The sequence below is a fragment of the Pelophylax lessonae genome (assembly GCF_965119305.1).
Source record: "Pelophylax lessonae genome assembly, chromosome: 4".
NCBI lineage: Eukaryota > Metazoa > Chordata > Amphibia > Anura > Ranidae > Pelophylax > Pelophylax lessonae.
Genome location: NC_138771.1, coordinates 665815254 through 665820687, shown reverse-complemented (window position 1 = coordinate 665820687; position 5434 = coordinate 665815254). Strand labels below are relative to the sequence as shown.

The following is a 5434-nucleotide window of genomic DNA, read 5'->3' as shown; positions in this document are numbered from 1 at the left end:
TTATTGAGACATCAGGGGCAAACGTGTGACCCTTCGCTCTCTGGAAGTACTCTGCATAGCCTAAGGTACGGAGTCGTTATTCTTCCCGCAGTGGGAACTTAAAAAAAAAAAAAGAAAATGCTAAAAATGGGCAAAGGAGAGTCCCAAAACTGAGCTCTCCATCCCCCAGCAGCTTCTCGCACTGGTAGACGGGGCCCTCAGACTTGCATTTGTTTTCCATTGTAGGGAATGCAGCAAGAGAAGTGAGACTCCCTTTTAGAAAAGGATGCAGTGGGCTACAGAATCTAAAGGTTGGAGTGTTGGTGGAATAGAAAAATTGTTTTGTAAGCGGAGTTATAAGTAATATCATGCCTCTTACCGGGTGCTGAGTCTGTGTGTGGTGTGGTGTGGGTGTGGGGGGAGGGGGGGGGAAGGGTGTGCGAGGATCTGTGACTGCACTAACTTTCGTTTCCCAAACTTTACATCACATTTCCTGAGACTGTTTCCCAGATCCCCCTCCACCCCCTTTCACCCATCTCCACCCAGATCCCCCTCCACCCCCCTCCACCCTGATCCTCCTCCACCACCCTCCACCCAGATCCTCCTCCACCCCCCTCCACTCAGATCCCCCTCCACCCAAATCCCCTCCATCCTGATCCTCATCCACCCTCCTTCACCCAGATCCCCCTCCACCCCCCTCCACTCAGATCTCCCTCCACCCCCTCCACCCTACTCCACCCTACTCCACCCAGACCCTCCTCCACCCCCTCCACTCAGATCCCCCTCCATCCCCCTTCACCCAGATCCTCCTCCATCCCCCTTCACCCATCTCCACCCTGATCCCCCTCCACCCAGATCCTCCTCCACCCCCCTCCACCCAGATCCCCCTCCATCCCCCTTCACCCAGATCCTCCTCCATCCCCCTTCACCCATCTCCACCCTGATCCCCCTCCACCCAGATCCTCCTCCACCCCCCTCCACCCAGATCCCCCTCCATCCCCCTTCACCCAGATCCTCCTCCATCCCCCTTCACCCATCTCCACCCTGATCCCCCTCCACCCAGATCCCTCCTCCACCCCCCTCCACCCAGATCCCCTTCCATCCCCCTTCACCCAGATCCTCCTCCATCCCCCTTCACCCATCTCCACCCTGATCCCCCTCCACCCAGATCCTCCTCCACCCCCCTCCACCCAGATCCCCCTCCATCCCCCTTCACCCAGATCCTCCTCCATCCCCCTTCACCCATCTCCACCCTGATCCCCCTCCACCCAGATCCTCCTCCACCCCCCTCCACCCCCCTCCACCCAAATCCCCCTCCACCCTGATCCTCGTCCACCCTCCTTCACCCAGATCCCCCTCCACCCCCCTTCACCCTGATCCCCCTCCACCCCCCTTCACCCAGATCCTCCTCCATCCCCCTTCACCCCATCTCCATCCTGATCCCCCTCCACCTCCTCCACCCAGATCCTCCTCCACCCCCCTCCACCCCCTCCACCCAGATCCTCCTCCACCTAGATCCCCCTCCACCCAAATCCCCCACCACCCTGATCCTCGTCCACCCTCCTTCACCCAGATCCCCCTCCACCCCCCTTCACCCTGATCCCCCTCCAACCCCCTTCACCCAGAACCCCCTCCACCCCCCTTCACCCTGATCCCCCTCCACCCCCCTTCACCCTGATCCCCCTCCACCCCCTTCACCCTGATCCCCCTCCCCCCCCTCCACCCAGATCCCCCTCCACCCTGATCCTCTTCCACACTCCTTCACTCAGATCCCCCTCCACCCCCCTCCACCCTGATCCTCCTCCACCCCCTTCCACCCTCCTCCACCCAGACCCTCCTCCACCCCCCTCCACTCAGATCCCCCTCCACCCCCCTCGACTCAGATCCCCCTCCACCCCCTTCCACCCTCCTCCACCCAGACCCTCCTCCACCTCCCTCCACTCAGATCTCCCTCCACCCCCTTCCACCCTCCTCCACCCAGACCCTCCTCCACCCCCCTCCACTCAGATCCCCCTCCACCCCCTCCACCCCCTTCCACCCTCCTCCACCCAGAAGCTCCTCCTCCCCCCTCCACTCAGATCCCCCTCCACCCCCTCCACCCTACTCCACCCTACTCCACCCAGACCCTCCTCCACCCCCCTCCACTCAGATCCCCCTCCATCCCCCTTCACCCAGATCCTCCTCCATCCCCCTTCACCCATCTCCACCCTGATCCCCCTCCACCCAGATCCTCCTCCACCCCCCTCCACCCAGATCCCCCTCCATCCCCCTTCACCCAGATCTTCCTCCATCCCCCTTCACCCATCTCCACCCTGATCCCCCTCCACCCAGATCCTCCTCCACCCCCCTCCACCCAGATCCCCCTCCATCCCCCTTCACCCAGATCCTCCTCCATCCCCCTTCACCCATCTCCACCCTGATCCCCCTCCACCCAGATCCTCCTCCACCCCCCTCCACCCAGATCCCCCTCCACCCTGATCCTTGTCCACCCTCCTTCACCCAGATTCCCCTCCACCCCCCTTCACCCTGATCCCCCTCCACCCCCCTTCACCCAGATCCTCCTCCATCCCCCTTCACCCATCTCCACCCTGATCCACCTCCTCCACCCAGATCCTCCTCCACCCCCCTCCACCCCCTCCACCCAGATCCTCCTCCACCTAGATCCCCCTCCACCCAAATCCCCCCACCACCCTGATCCTCGTCCACCCTCCTTCACCCAGATCCCCCTCCACCCCCCTTCACCCTGATCCCCCTCCACCCCCCTTCACCCAGATCCCCCTCCACCCCCCTTCACCCTGATCCCCCTCCACCCCCCTTCACCCTGATCCCCCTCCACCCCCTTCACCCTGATCCCCCTCCACCCCCCTCCACCCAGATCCCCCTCCACCCTGATCCTCTTCCACACTCCTTCACTCAGATCCCCCTCCACCCCCCTCCACCCTGATCCTCCTCCACCCCCTTCCACCCTCCTCCACCCAGATCCTCCTCCACCCCCCTCCACTCAGATCCCCCTCCACCCCCCTCGACTCAGATCCCCCTCCACCCCCTTCCACCCTCCTCCACCCAGACCCTCCTCCACCTCCCTCCACTCAGATCTCCCTCCACCCCCTTCCACCCTCCTCCACCCAGACCCTCCTCCACCCCCCTCCACTCAGATCCCCCTCCACCCCCTCCACCCCCTTCCACCCTCCTCCACCCAGAAGCTCCTCCTCCCCCCTCCACTCAGATCCCCCTCCACCCCCTCCACCCTCCTCCACCCAGACCCTCCTCCACCCCCTCCACTCAGATCCCCCTACACCCCCTTCCACCCTCCACCCAGACCCTCCTCCACCCCCCTCCACTCAGATCCCCCTCCACCCCCTCCACCCCCTTCCACCCTCTTCCACCCTTACCCCCCAAAGCCCAAAGGTTCCAAATTTGGGCACCGAAAAACAGAATGCACTCACTGACACTAAAGGTATCACAGCCTGCAATATGATATGACTAGTTATAAGTAATATCATGCCTCTTACCTGGTGCTGTGGTGGGGGGAACACAGGGTGTGCGAGGATCTGTGACTGCAATGACTTTCGTTTCCCAAACTTTTCAGTTTCCCAGATCTCCACCCCCCCCCCCCCCCCTCCACCCCTCTCTCCTCCCAGACCACTGTGTTCACAGACAAATACTGCGCTTCCTGCCAGGACAAAAATAAATCTCAGCTTCATCTGTAACACAAATATATCTCTTAGATTGTAAGCTCTGATGAGCAGGGCCCTCTGATTCCTCCTGTATTGAAGTGTATTGTAGTTGTACTGTCTACGCTCAAGTTGTAAAGCGCTGCGTAAACTGTTGGCGCTAAATAAATCCTATATAATAATAATAAATTAGACACCATGCTAAATACACAAATAGAGACACAGAACCATAGACTCGCACGTACAGAGACACACCGCCATGGAAGGAGGTCCTGAGAGTCCAGGGCAAGGGAGGCCACCATGGAAGGAGGTCCTGAGAGTACAGGGCAAGGGAGGCCACCATGGAAGGAGGTCCTGAGAGTCTGGGGCAAGGGAGGCCACCATGGAAGGATGTCCTGAGAGTACAGGGCAAGGGAGGCCACCATGGAAGGAGGTCCTGAGAGTCTGGGGCAAGGGAGGCCACCATGGAAGGATGTCCTGAGAGTCCAGGGCAAGGGAGGCAGCCAAGGAAGGAGTTTCTGAGAGTCTGTTCCATGAAAGGAGGTCCTGAAGGATCAGGGCAAGGGAGGTAGCTCACATCCATTGTGTGTCCTTGGCAATCAGCCAGCATTCTTGCAAAATGTCAGAGCCCAAAGGTTCCCAATTTGGACACAGGTAGCAACCGAAAAACAGAATGCACTCACTGACACTAAAGGTATCACAGCCTGCAATACTATAGAAACATAGAAAAGTGGTGGCAGAAATAAGACCAAGCGATCTTTTGAGTCTGCCCTTTGAAATCATTTGAAAATCCTCCTCCTAGTTGGAGGTCATTTATCTGTGTTCTTGATCTTGGCTTCATATTGAAACTCCTGCCCCCCTGAACCTTATTCACCCCTTTCATGTATTTAAAGGTTTCATGTATTCCCTTTCCCTCTATCGATATAAAGATCTATATAGAGGAATCAGGACCTCCTTCCTTCTGCTGGTGATCCCTCTAGTGATATAAAGATCTATATATAGGAATCAGGACCTTCTTTCTCCTCTGGTGACCCCTCTAGTGATATAAAGATCTATATAGAGGAATCAGGACCTCCTTCCTCCCTCTGGTGACCCCTCTATTGATATAAAGATCTATATAGAGGAATCGGGACCTCCTTCCTCCTGCTGGTGACCCCTCTAGTGATATAAGATCTATATAGAGGAATCAGGAGCTCCGTCCTCCCTCTGGTGACCCCTTTAGTTATATAAAGATCTATATAGAGGAATCAGGACCTCCTCCCTCCTGCCGGTGACCCCTCTAGTGATATAAAGATCTATATAGAGGAATCAGGACCTCCTTCCTCCTGCTGGCGATCCCTCTAGTGATATAAAGATCTATATATAGGAATCAGGACCTTCCTTCTCCCTCTGGTGTCCCCTTTACTGATATAAAGATCTATATAGAGGAATCAGGACCTCCTTCCTCCTGCTGGTGACCCCTCTAGTGATATAAAGATCTATATAGAGGAATCAGGACCTCCTTCCTCCTGCTGGTGATCCCTCTAGTGATATAAAGATCTATATAGAGGAATCAGGACCTCCTTCCTCCTGCTGGTGACCCCTCTAGTGATATAAAGATCTATATAGAGGAATCAGGACCTCCTTCCTCCTGCTGGTGTCCCCTTTACTGATATAAAGATCTATATAGAGGGATCAGGACCACCTTCCTCCTGCTGGTGACCCCTCTAGTGATATAAAGATCTATATAGAGGAATCAGGACCTCCTTCCTCCTGCTGGTGATCTCTCTAGTAATATAAAG

The 5434-nt window shown here is 57.1% G+C and overlaps 1 protein-coding gene across 1 annotated transcript in view; it reads right to left on the bottom strand.

Moving 5' to 3' along the window:
• Positions 1-375, bottom strand: part of LOC309554241 (placenta-specific gene 8 protein-like) — a 44516-nt gene extending 44141 nt beyond the window's left edge. Inside the window, exon 1 of the mRNA XM_082255878.1 lies at positions 359-375. The gene's annotated coding sequence lies outside the window, so the exon portion shown is untranslated. The remainder of the gene's footprint in view (positions 1-358) is intronic.
• Between the last annotated feature and the right edge of the window lie 5059 nt (positions 376-5434).